Consider the following 16109-nt stretch of genomic DNA (forward strand, 5'->3'; position numbering starts at 1 on the left):
AAATGTACTTAAATAGCATTTAGAGAAAAAAACATACTTTTAAGAGTAGTATGTAATAGTTATAGTTAAACTTGAGCAGATATTGTAGTTAATCTATCCAACATGAGAAAATTGAGCTATTTGGAGATCAGGTGAATACACAGTTCACAGTGGACATTGTAACTGGATGCTCTTTATCATTTCCTCACAAAAATGCATTACTTAATGTAAAGATTGGATTCATAAGTTTATGTAGAAAGAAATCATCTCTATTTGCAATATTTTACTTTGTTGCATACTTTGGGATTCCACAATTTGCACAGAATTGTTTGTTTGATTTTATCATTTTAAACATTAAATCAGATTATTTAACAGCTGGTGGAGTTTTCTCCAGGGGGGGCTATACATTTAAAATAAACGTATACCAAAAACCAATCAAATGTAATGTAACCAATCAAATACAAATGTACATTTTTTACACATTCTTCTATGAGAAATTCTTTCAATTTATATAAATTATAACACCAGTATATTTATATGAACGCCAACATCAAAAGTCATTATAAAAACACTTTATAAAAACAAAACATAATTTCATGTACAGGTTTACTTTTTGTACATACATCTTGCCCTTCTGAGGCAGATCTGTGTTTTGCATGGTCCAATATTGAGTCACAAACCTAAAAAAAAGTTATGTACCAGTTTAATAATGGAGAAGCTATTAGTCAGCTTTATATTTTTTTATATATATAAAAACTATTTATATATTTACAAACACCTAGAAAAAGTACAGAATATTATAATATTTTCCATGTGAATCCCAGATTGCTTGTTTCTTTGCCTTTTCTAAAAATTGCTTTAAATAAGCCCTACCTTTCTTTTCTCAGATCCTGACATTTGACAAAGGAGGCAGGAAAGAAGAATAAAGCATTAGCCTCACTGCATGCAGTTAACCAAGCCTTGTAGCTAAACCAGGTCCTGGAAAAAGACAAAGTGTACCGTTTCCATCTGATTAATTTTTACGTTCCAAGACGCCAACTCCTGACACCTTGGTGCGCACCCCTCGTGCACCCCAAACTCTCCTATACCTTTGTATTGCAGAGGAGCCACTGCACATGTACAACTTTTAACGAGAGTCAATGTGCAAAGACTTTTGCACCCTAGGGCGGAAATACGTCACCAATCCAAAGAAAAATGAATACAGTTTAGATTATCATTAAAGATTACATGTTTATCTTGAACATCTAAAAATTATGTATCCATATATTTTGAAATATTTTAGTTTTAAAATTTTATTTTAATTATTTTTTTATTTTGTTTATCTTTATCAAGGTCATTGGTGGGTGGGGCAGCGCCCTAGCACCCTCTATTGGTAAGCCGCCACTGTTATTTAAGCCAACATTAACTAAGAAATTGAGTAGTCATTTTACCAAGTACGTTTTTACTCTTAATTTAGAAAATTGTTTCGATGACTGCTTTCTAATTTTATCTAAGTAAAGCTGTATTAAAATAAGGCTACTCTTAATTAACTAAAATAGTTTGCTACTGTACCCACCTCTGGTGACACCACAAGTATTGTCTATGTTTCTTACAATGGTTTGGCTTCACTGATGATTGGCCAATGATAAAGTTTTTATTTTATGCTGTTCTGATAAATACCGAAATCATATAAGTTTCATTTGGTTTTAATTCACTATGAAACTTGCATCTAGTTTCACTGTCTGGTGCATTACATACAAGTTTCAACCAAAGTAGATGCAAAGTATAGGATTGACATAGCCTATATCTTTTCCATATGGGAACATGACAACCCTGACTGCATTTGAGACAGAGGCAGAAAGATAACAAATGCCTGTTGCTTGACTGACAGGAACGTCCGACTCCAAGAGTTTAAACAAAACCTGTCCCTCTGTACCACACACAGAAAGGCTCAGAACAAGCCAAACCTACTGACAGTCTGTTTAAGGGGGCCGTGATTTATTTCGGGAGGTAATTCTTGCTGTCTGCAAACCACACTGCACTGCCAGGAAAAGTCGGAGCCAATTGTACACCTTGTATAATGTCCAGTAAAAATAAGCTCAGGTAAAATCGGTCCTATCCAGACTGACAGCCTTGGAATTGCTGACAAAGATCTGTGTGTTATTTCTTCTAACAGCGGTTCAGTTTTGAACAATTTGCTAAAATGGCACTTCAAGGCAGAAACCAGGCTGAGCTTCATCTTGGATTGTACGGATCTTTGTTGGCTGCAGGGCTGCTGGGATGACTCATAAATAAATCAGAGACATCTGTGACTTCTGTCGCCTTAAACAGTTTCTGCAATGGCATTCTGGAACTAAAATTGTCTTCCATCATGAGTCTATCAATGATCAGCTGTAAAAAATGTCAGAATCTGAATTCCTGGTTTAAAAATTCAAAGATGTGGGATCAAGAAAGCTCTAAAAATAAGGGTAATTCTTGTAGTCGGTGTTATTATGTTTCTGAGAGCATACGTCTAAAATGTAGGAACACCAAATGACTAGACGTGGGTAGAACAGTGAACATCTGTGGTTTGGCTTAAGCATCCATTTACCACACTCATTATGCATGTGGAAGAGCTCCACGGATCATCCATTCATGAGCAAATTGTTCTTCTCAGCCAATTTTAGGGGGGGGAAAAACCAAACGAAAGAATCCACGTGTAATGTTCAGGTTTACTGATGAGCACAAGAGGCAGAGGAAAACTTGTTTCTAAGCGATTTCAAACAAAACAGGCTAAAGTGAATTCTGCTGAAACCCGGCAGGCTCTGCTGCGATGCGAGGCGATGTAAAGTGGCTGGATCAATCTGGAACAAAGCCAGGGTTCGGACTCGGTCCCGCCAAGGCCACAGTGTGGTCGCTGTGAGTGAAACCAACATTTTTTCCGTCGTTTCCTCCTTTGCCCTTGAGTTACTTTCAGGGAAGAAACATGCACTTTGATCTAGCTGAAAATTGCTTTCTGTTCTCTTCCCTCGCGGCAGTCACCTGCTCTATGATCTCCTTTCATGCAGCAGCCTTCCTTAAACATAAAGCTGCTTTTGCCAGAAGCAAATCTTTTTTTTTTCCTTCCTGACAGAACACAGCACAATATAAAGTTCTGTTCATATTTATTTTTGTTCTCTTCTCTGCTATTTTACTATATGGATAAGCTATAAACTACTCCAGGTTTCGAATTTAAGATCAATTTTATTTTAACCAAAGTTTGATTTAGGACTGAGTTTGGCATATCTCAAAATTTATTTTAAAAATCAAAAAGAAATCACACTTTAACACAAACAGGTGTGTGCCTGCTTCTTGTTTATCTTTGGTCAGGAATTATTCTAGGACCAGAGATTTAGGGTGCTGAGAACCCATAGAGCTGTCAGGCCATGCATGATCAGTTTCACTGTGTTCTACAAACATTTTCTACATTTTTGTAACTTGCTCAGTGCCTTTTTCCAATTACTGACTCCATCATTCACTAATGCATCGCATCTGAGACTTTTTTCCGAATACTCGACAAGCAAAGCAGAAAGCAGCATATTTTTAGAAGAATATTCCAACCATTTAAAGCTTTTGAACCAGTTTTCATGAAATGCTGTTTTGTGTGCCAAACTGAGTGAGTGGCTACAGTTTTAACATTTTATGACCAATATTCTAAATTCAAAGGCATATTTTAAGATCATTTGGCTTGGTGGCCAGTCTGCTGCTCTCTCCGTCTCCTCTTCTTCTCTCTCCCTGCTCTGCTCTGTCTCATCTCCATGTTCTTCTCCTTCTTGTATAGTGAAATGAAGCAAGTAGTTAAGCATATATATATAAGCATTAGGAAAATGTGATAAAAGATGACTTTTTTTGACATAAGTCCACTGATATGTTAAGTGTATGGGTGCTTCTGAAAAGCATCTAATATGGTGCGATGCTGCTGTTTGGTGTGCCAGTATTCTGTTTGCTTTCTTACCTGTTCTTTTTCCAACTTTGCACACACCTTGCTCCTCTCCTTCCCATTGTACATCTCCCCCTCTTTGGACCAGCAATCATAAAATGGATTGCATTTAAGTAGATTAATATATACAGTTGTGCTTGAAAGTTAAGACACCATAACTTTAAAGAAAAGACTAAATTCACAGTCATTCAAATAACAAAAAATATTTAAAAAAATGTACTAATGATTTGGTTAATTGAAATATTGACTGTGATTGTGGTTAAAAAAGGTCCCAGACATATTATTGCTCAAGGACATTTCACCTACAAACTATGGGTGCAGAAATCTGACTGAACATTGAAAACATTGAACACTGAAAACACCTGTTTCCAGTGATTGCCTTTAAGAGTTGCTTGGCATTTTAATGTAGAAGCCCCATCAGTTAGTTAACATTTTTTTGTGTATTTATTATTAATATTTCTATTAAAATAAAATTTAAAATGTATGTAATATTTTCACAGGCAGCTGTTTTTTCCCATCTCTAAAGGGATAGTATGTAAATATTCAACCAAATATATAAAATGAAGAACACTAACAGAGTAATTTCTCTGCTGCTCGAGGCCAAAAACCAATCAATCAGATTTATTAAGCAATATACACAATAATATAGGCTACTCTTACCTGAATATTGCTCTTTTTTCAACAAAAAACAATTCTGTTTATCCATGATGAGGCTGTCTGTGCACACACACACACACACACACACAGTAAGATTTATAATGTTAATGAGCATCCAGTTAACTTGTGATAATTAGCAGCTTAGCTTTTATAAACACATCAATATGACAGCAGCTAGCTTCTCTCATTCTAGTTAAACAGGGTGGTGATACTGAAGACTAGCAGGGTTAGCTAAATTCTCCCAACATGCACTGTAAGAATAACCTAAATTTAAGCACAGCAAACATGAGGATTGGTAATCTTAATAATGAGTTGGTATTAATTATATCTTGTTTAATTGTGCAACATATTCCGATTAAAGCAAGACACTCCCACCAGTGCTAGAGACTGACTCCCCACTCGACTGGGAATGTACTGTAGGATGATGGATCAAACCATTATTAAACTAACTCACACCAATTATGTGAAAACAAAAACCCGCAGTTTTAACCTTAATTCAGAGAGAAGGATTAGATTTGTTTTAAACATGTTTTGTGAAACAGACCTCTGGACAACAGACTGGAGTAGAAAAGCCTCTGTGAAGCGATTCACAAATAAGGACAGAGGAGACTGTACTTCCAAAGGAGCCGAAGCAGGTCCTTCAGTCTGTTCCTTCAGTGTGATCTCTTCTACCATCATCTGTTTGGGAAACAGCATCAGAGCAACTAACTTTAAAAAGCTCCATGAGCTAATAAAGAAGGTTGATTTTATTCTCGGAACTCCTCTAAAACCTCTGGGGATGATTTTAAAAAGAAGAAATCCTCATACAATGAAGACAATCATGGAAGACACTGAGCATCTTCTTCAAAAGACTGCTAAAAAGCAACAGAGTTTCTTCATTCAAAGGCTTCTACAGACAACCCCGCCTAGAGTTAAGAGGACGAATAATTTTTAAATATTTTGCTTTATAAAAATGTTTCCTTTTATGAGTTCTGTAGATCACAACTCCAAATCCAACCTCATAATGATCAATTTAGTTCAGTATAGTTCAGGCATTGAACAAAACAAATCTAATTTATATCCCAAAATATAGTCAATTCAATCCAATCCTAAAAAAAGACTAAAAGTAACATTAAAACATTCCAGTTTGAGCCCGATTTTAAAAAGAACCTTTAAGCTAATAACTTTTAAATTGCTAAAAACTTAAACACGGAAATATATGAAAGAAATTAAAGCCTTAATTTTAACCTTCAACTTTTATTCAACCCTTAAAGACATTGACAAGTTATCAACATGCATTGTTTATTATCCAGAAAAGAATCAACCTAAAAAAAAATAATTAATATGTGTTTCAATGGACATGCACCAGAAAGTATTACATTAATAAGCTGGGACGGGTTTTGAACAGTTTGGCTTCAGACTGTTATTGGCTCTTAGATTGCTGCTCTATCACTGCTAACTTACTGTTATATTAAGAAACTGTTTTGAATTCTGTCTTTGTCAAAGCAGAGCACTTTTAAGTAAACGTTAAATGATGCTCCTCACAGCTGCATAAAACACTCCTTCCAAAATGCATGATTTCAGTTTTTGCAAAACCTTTGTCTGGTATGAAGAGAAATGTTTGAGAATTTGACCATTCAGCCTGTTCTCATGACCCCAGATGTCTACTATCCGTACATGTGTGTCATCTTGTGATTATAATTATCTGCTTAGTACACAAGAAGCTATTCTGAATTCCCACCTTGCCTTGATTTTTTATTCTTTGCATTCATACATCCAAATTTTCCCAAGTGTATGTCTTGAGATGCATTTAAGTCCATGCAGGCCTGCCGCCAAACTAGAAACTAGGAGCAGATGCCTTTAAAAGTTCCTCTGCTGCTGTTCCCGTCAGATTGTGACAGCAGCTCTAAGAGATAATCACAGCCTGTCAAGATCAAATGCTGAGACATTAATGTTTGAGTGTTTCACTTGGTGAGAAAAGGGAACCCTAGAGGAAGCCTCAATGGACCCCTGCCGCAGCAAGCTCAATCAGATTAGTGTTCTCTTCTCAATGCATTATCAAACCATAAAACTTAACTATCGCCAGCTTTAAATCCTCAATTTTATATAATCCTTATGAACTGAGATATTTTTTATGAATTATTCTCAAACATTTGTGGGTTTAATGTCTCTAGTGATATTTCTGATGTAACCGCTTTTGAGGTAAGAGCTACTGCAGCAGTATGGCCCCTTGAAAAGAAGCAACAATAAGAATAAAATCTTGTGATGGCTTTATTTGTTTCTTCCCCTGTCATTACTCCCCCGTCCCTTCAGCTCGATTGTTCTACCACAACGCAGCATCATGATGCCATGCAAATTGCAGTTTTTACCTAATGCACGGCTTAATTGCAGGCACATGCTCCAGCGGTCACGGTGCCCATCAGAGGCAAAAGCAGCCGCAACAGGACAAACCTAGATTATTCTGGAATCGGCAGCAGCGGGGCCTGGCTCCGACTATAAGCCTCGCAAAGCGGAGCCGAGTCCATCTCTCAGGCATCAGCACCAGATGGTAGTTCCAGTTACAGGCAAGTTGGATAGAAAAGGAATGGAAAGGATGAATAGGAACTGAGAGAGGAAATGAGAGAAAATACAGAGATTGGAGAAAGGGAGGCTGGAACGAGCTTGCGTTCAATCTGATCATTAGATTTCTAAACTCAGACGGCTGCGGATGGATTTGCATAGCCTTGGGTTGGCAGTGGCCCACTTTCCTCTTGCTGTCTTTCTGAACCACTGCCAGCACATTCCATTATGTGTGTCAAGGCGCGTTTTGTGATGAAGAAAATAACAGCGTTGGCAAGTAGTCAGAGTTTATGGTCTCTCTCCTCCCTCCTGGTGTTAAAGTGACTGGCTGATTCCTAAACACAACCCAGATCACTGCTGAGGAGGGGAAGGCCGGCACCTAACAGGGGGAGAAAGAAGAGATACTGGGAGGTCGTGGGTGTAAAAGAACTAAGGAGGGGAAATAAAAGAGATCAGACACATCAGAACTCAAGGCCTCAAGCTCGCACTGAGGAACCCTGCTGGCGGGCAGCTCCCACAGTTTACTGGGCTTTCAAATACTGTCTTTCTCTATATCTCTTGTGGACGCACAAACAGAAGAACACAAACCCATCCAGGCAAAAACAAAACAATGGACTAAAGGAAGACATTCTGCAAAATAATGTATTATAATAATTTGTATGATAGAGCCAGCAAAACCAAACATTATTGGCCACTTAAGCCAGCAACTGTTCTTTGGAACAGCATTTACTTCTTCACCCACTCTTTATTTAAAAATAAATTACATTTAATAAAATGTTTAAAACTATAAAATTTAATAATTTTAGATATGCAAACAAAAGGAACATCTTAAGCTCTGTTTAAAATGTCAAAACACATACAACTTTGAGTACCGGTAATTCAGAAATTAGGAAACCCACGCATGTTTATTCACACATGAAATCAGCAGTATTAAATATCAGTCTAGTACTTCAAAAGCACATGTTTAGACCATCATTATTTAGCATTTGCCATGCCTGAAAAGAGGGCTCAAGAACAGAGCAGACTCAGGAAATGAACACAGAAGCACTAATCGAGAAGTACTTTCTATGTGAGAGAAAAGTACGGTAAAAAAAAAAAGGTTAGATGCAGTAGACATTTCTGCAGTTACATTGTTTAGGATAGAAATACAGTTAAGAAGATAAACTTTGAGCCAATTTTAAGGTGTAGAAGATAAAAAAGAGCACACAACTGCTTAGCCAACAGCTATAGCCAGAATAAAGACTGGGTTAACTAATGAAAGATGGGACCAATTGCAGCAAATATAGCAGGAGAACATGGAGTTGTTTGCAGCAACAGCCAAGCCGATGCGCTTCAGGACAGTGTCACAGTTTAAGAAAACGCCAAGCAAGATGTAGCTGCTGTGAAAAGAGAAAAATAGACACAGCTTATTTAAAGTTAAAGCTGCAAATAAGGCAAAAATAGTAAAGAATGTAACACAGCAAAGAAAAGCTGCAGATCACTGATGCTGCTTCTCTGATTAAAGCTCCCAAGGAGAGCCCTTTTTAATACTGATATTTTCTAACCAAACTCTGAGGCATTTACAGAACAGCTGGTCATATAAAACATCTTAAAGGAGACTTTCAAAAAGTAAAGGAGGTAAATACTGACAGATTCCTCACTTTTTCATTTTGTAAAAACAAACAGTAAAACCATGTTAAATTTTTCTCACACTTCAAAATGTACACAACCACTTTTTAAAATCATCTAAATGGGGCTGGAGAAGCAATAATTTATCAAATTTGTAAGTAAACAAATTATAAAGTAAATATTTGACATAAAACCTGACTTCCTCCCCTTTTTTATTTTAATGAGTCTCCATTGTCTGACTTATTTGTGATATTAATATGTTCTGAGTGTGGACAGATGTGTTTATGTGTGTTAGCTCTGAAGATGACTGACATGTCAAATCATTGTCCTCATGCTCCTGAACACATTATAATGTTGCAGTATAAACCGAGGGGGTCAGAACCTCTTCCCTCTATAATATCGGCTGTATTTCAAACAGGATGCATTTTGTTCAAGGCTATTGTTATTCATGAACAAGGTGTTTTCACCATCTCTGCATATTTTCAGGAATTTAAATAACTATCCTCCTGTGGGCTTGGATCTGCTGACCTAATGAGCCAACCTGACTGATTGACACAGGAGAGCATCAGAGCAGCCATTCATCATCTTGTGTGCTGAATAAACATCAGGCATTCCTTTCTCCCAATGTATGTTAGTTAATGGATCATTTTAATCTTGTTTGAGATAAATTCCAATCCAAGCTGCTGAACACATGCCTGACAATGCGTGATTGCTTTCCCCGTGTCTTCAAAATGCCGGAGAAGACTGCAAAGCCTGTTGAGAATTTCAAAAATGTGAAATTAGGATAGCTTTTTGCGATCATAAAAAAGCTCATTCTTTGATGAAATTGCTTGTGGCAATACAAACCGAAGTTGGAGAAGTGCTATCTTTTAAAAAAATAAGTAGCTTCACATGACAAGTCACAGAGGGAAGCAGTAAAGTGAGACTCACAAAAGATAATTTCGGGAATGAAATGCTACGGTTGTTTTTTTTTTATTGTTTCTGTCAGTTATGTTTTCACTTGGCACACATCAGGCTGTCATTTAACAATACTTTTCACATATAAATCTATGCAGTCCTGATGTTAGCCCAAAGAGTGCTTCCCACTCTAGCATTACCCTGTCAAAGAAGAAAATTATTGGAAAATATCCATAAGCTCAGCCTGTTTTTCACTTATTGCACTTTGGCAACAACATATTCAACACAAACGGCAGCAAAGGGGGAGTTAGGATGAATGGAAAACACAGCAATCAAAGTACTTACTTCAGCTCAAAGGGAGAAAAGATGCTCTACATTGTATAGAAAGTTATAGGCTGGAGAGTAACAACTACCTTTGAAACACTGAGCTGCAGATATGTAGCTATTTGGTTTCTTGCTAAAAGCTAGATGAAATGCTCAATTACTTAAGTCATTAAGGTCAAAATCCACTTCAGTCTTTTTCTCTCTGTAACGTCCCTCTTCTTTTTCTTCACTCTATTAAAAGGTTTGGGTGGATCTATTTGAGGGCTGTTACACTAGAAGGCACATTCACGCACCCCTTCCTTGGCCTCTCAGTACAGCAATGCTGTCCTGTCGCAGCAACAGTAAACCTTGCCTCTGGTGATGGTGCTTTATGTCATACTCTGGATTTGTCCTTCTCTAAAAAAGTAAGGCGGAGTGTATGCTAAAGAGTTGTTTTTGTTGCATCTTACCAAAACAAACCTTCAAAATGTTTTTTGAATCATTCAAATTATTTAATGTTTCCAAGAACCCGTGTCTTCAACATCAAGGCTCTGGAGGATTACAGTTCACAGAAGCATGGCATGTTATCCAAGGTGTTTTCTCTGACTTTGGTCTAAACCAATGCAGTCTCACTCCCAAATTGTCAAAAATGTACACTTGTTCAAGCCCCCTACTCATCAGACAAGCTCAGGGTCCATGAAAGGCAGAAGCTGTCCTGATCTTAGAGCTAATGAATGGCCTTATTATTCATTTCCTGCTTAGCTCCGCCCAGTCTCTCATTACTGTTCATCTGTTCCACCTGCTCAAGCCTCTATTTAACCAGCCTTCTTCCAGTCATCAGTGCCAGATTATGTAAGCCCTTGGTGAGACTCTTCTAGTGTACCTGATTGTGTTCCGATTGCTTGATCCTGACCCGTTCTGCCTTTGGACCTCTGAGCCTCCCTGTTCCCATTCTGATCTGTTTGTTGGGCCTGTCTTCTGAGTTCTGCTGGATCTACCTGTTTACCAATCCTGGGACTGATTCCTGACATCACCCTGGATTTAACTTCAGTACTTCTTCAGATCTTGGATCTTCTGGCCCGGATTCCTGAGCAACTCTTCGCCCTCTGGATTATCCTGCCTTCCTTCGCCTGCTCAGATCTGATCTCCTGCCTCCAGGGCTTTAAAATCTGGGACTCTCTGGCAGTGGTTTTTTTGTCAGCCATTTTAGATTTAGTCTTAGTCTTCAGGATGAAAACTATTTTTAGTTTTATTTGCATTTCAGTCAATACGATATGTGATCGTTTTAGTCAGTTTTAGTCAAGTAAAACTTAAAAAGGTTTTAGTCTAGTTTTACTCAGTTTTATGTTGCAGATTCTTTACCAGACTGACAGCTCTTGCCTAGATAATACAAAGGCTGGCTATAGAATGCTGCCATGCACATCATCATTGCTGTTGGGAAGAGAACTGATTTATATAATTCAAATAAACTTTGTTATGAATTAATGCACTACTTTATAGAAAAGTGTGTCTCAAAAGTTGTGAAAATAGCTGATCTGGTTCAACACATCATATTTTGTAAATATAGCAGACAGACAAGCTAACAAAATCTACAACAAAGGAATGGTTTTAGACACATAAGGTTTTCATCCCAAAGCAAACACTTCCCGATCTTCCATGAATTATGCATTACACACAGATCAATAAAATGTAAATTACTTCAAAAAGCAAAGATCAAAAACATTCTTCATTCTACTTTGGCAATTTTGGCTTTATTTCTTCAATTTGACGCTGGGTTAAGACTGCTCGGGGATGTATTGATATGGGAAAAAAATACAGAGAGAACCTACATAATTGCCCTGTAATGCCATGGCAATCCAGACCTAAATGTAATGAATATGCTAACTAAAATGTTGAAATATTTAAAGCGAAAGGAGAAAATGTTTTAATGACAATACAAGGAAACATTTACATTATATTTAAATAGATAAAAACAAGAACTATGAGAAGGAAATATTCAAAGATCTATGTACATTTTAACCTGGCTCTTATTCATTTTTGAATTTTTTGAATATAAATTAGGGATTCCATTTGGTTGAAATAAAAGAATGTTTAGCATCACCTCTTGTGAGCTGGAAGAAATAAAACCTTGATAGTTAAACAGTTTTTACGCTTCTCAGTGGATGATCAGCCACATATAGTTTATTAAGTAGCGAGAGCAGGAAGAGCCATACTGGTGTGGAGCGTGAAGTGCTGACTCTATATGCATTTCTGCACAAGCAGAGCAGGAAGAGCAGAATTTTTTAGAGTTGAGCGTGCAGTACGGGACAATTCCGGGTTATTTTCTCCCCTGCCACTGCTGCCATGATCCATCTGGTCATGCAGAATGTACACGTCAACTAAACAACACGCAGCCCCTAGCTACAAGCTTGGCTCATAGTAGAAAGCCTGTCTAATACATTACAACACTGTGATGCTTTTTAAACGTCTGACAGACCACCCAGTAACATTTTTATTTAGTCTTGTCTCATTGACGAAGACTCCCACCCATGAGACGTCAAGTTTTCATCAACAAAGATATATGTTTGGCTCGTCAGTTCTCGTTATCATCATTAAAAAAAGAGCGTCAACGAAATAACTCCATTGTCGTTAACGTTTATGAAAACAACACTGCTCTCTGGGCAGCATCTGCCGCACCTTGTAGGCAGCGGACCGACTGAAACCAACCTCGTTCTCTGGGCACAGACTGAACTGTAAGACCAGGTTAGTGATGGGCACAATCATTATCATCCTCTGCCAGATTTCCGTGGTCCTGCCTTAAACACCCTTGCTGTTCACTGCAGATCCGTTACTTTTAATAAACACCTTTTTGAAATAACGAACTGTCTGCTTTCAAAACTGGATCTTCTGTTCTGAGTCTTGAAAAAAACTTGCAAAATTTTCCTTGAACTGCAAACAAAAGTCATCACTAATCAATCCCCTGCCCTAGACGTAAAGAAACACTATATACTTTACATATTATCATACATCCCCAATGCTACCAACAATCACTTTGTAGGCTAAAATCTTCCTTGTGGTTCATGTGCATGTCTCATTATAGTTTCCACAAGCTTCTATGCACCCTATGCATCTATATACTATGAGAGTGGTACACCTCTCGGATCAGTTTCTGACTCACAGGGTGTCTTGACCAAGCGTCAATATTTGACGAGTTGGGAGAAAAATGTGTTGTTCAAACAGCCTGAAGGTCTTTAACAAGTACATGTGGCATTATCCTTCACCTTTCTCATCATCGTCATCACCCCATGAGGTAGGATTTTGCTCAGAGCAACTAGATTTAATGATAGTCATGTTTCATTTCTTACGCATTATAAACATTAAAGTCTAGCTAGAGTTACCTTCTCACCAACCTCTGCTGTCGTATCGCTGGTTCAATATTTATATATTTATATAATATATGTGGCTAGTTGTAGTAGGTTTCTTATATCTCACAAATACTTATCCATAACATATCTAGAAATAATTTAAATACCTACTTTATAGTGTTCCAGTTCTAAGCCTGAAAACAAGCTTGAATTTGCTTATTGATATGGTCAGACAACAGGCTAGCTGCTATTCACAATCTGAAAGAAGTTCTCATTGGTTTGTATAACAGATTTAAAGAGCTGCAAATGACATAATCCCAAGCATATCAGAGCAATAACTTCAAAATTATTTCTGGAGCTTTTACCACTTTCAAGCTTGGCAATTTCAATGTTAACCATATTTTTCAATCACTAATTCATTTCCACTAAACAAAAATGTTCTTGCCAATTCTAGAAAGTAAAGATTGTGTTTCTCTGAATTACTTATTTATCACTGTGATGGTTATAAAAATGTGAGAACAGCCAAACTAAAGAAGAAAATCTTGTTCCTCTCAGACAGTTGAGCTGGCAAATAAGAGCAGCCACTGAGAAAGAATTATCGAAATTGGCACTCCGATAGCTTCATTATTTGAAACTTTAAAGAAACTGTCTGTAATTTAGTTTGTGAACCATTTCCAGCTGAGCAATCAGCAGGAAAAAGGCAACTTTCTGTGCAGCAATACTGAATTTTCTTCCGCTGTTTACTGCATTGTAAATATCACAAATTGAGTGTAATAGATGCTTGATGAAGAGTCCATCAAAAGTTCACTTTATTTCCGTCTTCCATTGTAACAATGTTTGCTGATAGCATGCCTAAAGCCATTTTGTATTAAGGAAAGCCTGGAATATTTCAGCTTATAAAACATAGTTTAAATAACATTTACACATAGCCTAAGCTAAAAAAAAAACTACAGTAGTTTTGCCCTTTATATCTTTTGGCTGCTAAATCCTAAGATCCCTTCGGGAGGCACACACCCATTTAAAGGCTGTTAAACTATGATTGATGATACATCCTCCTAATGAGCATGCCCCCCTCAGGCTACTTTGGAAACAATCTGTTTTCCCCCAAAACACCAAAAGCCAGGCGACTTTGCTGTATAAAACCCCCTTAATTTTCTTCTGCAGCAGGGATATGGGAGTCATTAGCTGTTTCAGTGACAGCGGAGGGGCAAATTGTCCGGGAAAGGAAAACCCTCATTGTAGCTCGAGGTCAGAGGACTGCTTGTTTGTTGTAACCTATAGGGGGCTTCGCATATAGCCTCTAAAGCATTAGTTTAGATAACATATTTGAAACAAAAATTATGTATTTTGTGCAGGAAAAAGTCTCCTCTGTCATGGTTTCAACGTTTCACAATCAAATGAAAGATTTGGCACATGCAGTTTAGTTTGTAAACTCACCAATGCCTCATTGGTGCGGTAAAGGTAATTATACCATAAAGCTGCCACAAAAGTGCAGAATCTAGAAGTAAAGGGGGAAACAATAAAGACAGAATAGAAAAAAGAGGTGTTTGTTTGGAACATGTGGCTGCAAAGTGGCGCAGTGGGTAGCACTGCTGCCTTACAGCAAGATAGATCTGGGTTTGATTCCTTCTTTCTGCATGGAGGTCCTCCCTGAGCATGTGTGGGTTCTCTCTGGGTAGTCTGGCTTCCACTCACAGTCCAAAAAACACGACTGTTAGGTTAATTGACCTCTCTTAAGTCCCCTTAGGTGTGAGTGAACGTTTGTCCTCTTTGTCTCTGTGTTGCCCTGTGATGGACTGGCAACCAACCATTGACAGCTGGAGATGGGGTGTGTCAGAAGATGGATGTTTGGGAAATGTAGGGAGTGTCAAATACACAACAAATTTAAGACTTTGGGGAGCATAGAAAGAGAACCACAACTTTGAAGTCCACCTATTGCTGTTTGTGTCAGCACATGTGTGTTAAATGTGGTGAGGGCAAGTATTGGTTTGTCTTCACCATCATGGAGGTCTGAAGCTAGAGCATACAACCTATCCAATCTGAGAGCTGATTTGAAATGTGGTCGGTCTTGCCTGCTTTGGGTGAATGGAACGCCTATCTGACAAAGAAACTTAGTATATACTGTATACCCAAACCAGGCCTTTTTTAGATGGACCCTTTGTAAGGCTCTACATTCTCTTTGGAATACACACTGAGCAGCTGTTCTTTTCCACATGTAAGGAAACAATTAAACACCTCCAATCATTTAAACAGCAAAAATCCACACAAAAAATAAGGAATATTTTAAACTATCTTATTTATAGTTTTCAAAGAAACATTAATCCACAGGTTAGGCCTAGAAAAAGTGGAGCTTTTTGTAAGGTACATCCAAATTTTTTCAGCACAACTTCGAGGAGACCTTTCTTAAATGCGTGAGAAGAACATTATGTTTTTACAAACTAGAATACCATATACATCTTATCTTAACAATCCACATTTAAAACTGTGATTGTGAAGATGATTACTTGAAGCTTCTATAATCTTTCCCTCTATCTTGCACAGCTGATATTTTCTGGTAGCATGGTAAGTCGTTGCTGGTAATCTCTTTGGTCTTAGGCCACTCAATAAGCACCATTTGCTGTGCTGCCCTGTGTTTCTAAAATGGTTTAAGGCTGAATTAATATTTCCCTTATTAATATTTCAGTTATTGTTGTACAACACTGTTCCTTTTTAAAGGTTAACACATAGGCCAATTTTCACTCTTCACATGCCTTTTTGGGCAAACCTTTTGTCACTGCTCTACTTAAAGTGTTTTGTTCAGTCATTTTTACACCTTGTGTCTGGCAACCTGTAGGGTTTCCTTGTGA

This window comes from Cyprinodon tularosa, unplaced genomic scaffold (assembly GCF_016077235.1).
Source record: "Cyprinodon tularosa strain WSP-4 unplaced genomic scaffold, ASM1607723v1 ctg206, whole genome shotgun sequence".
Classification (NCBI taxonomy): Eukaryota; Metazoa; Chordata; class Actinopteri; order Cyprinodontiformes; family Cyprinodontidae; genus Cyprinodon; species Cyprinodon tularosa.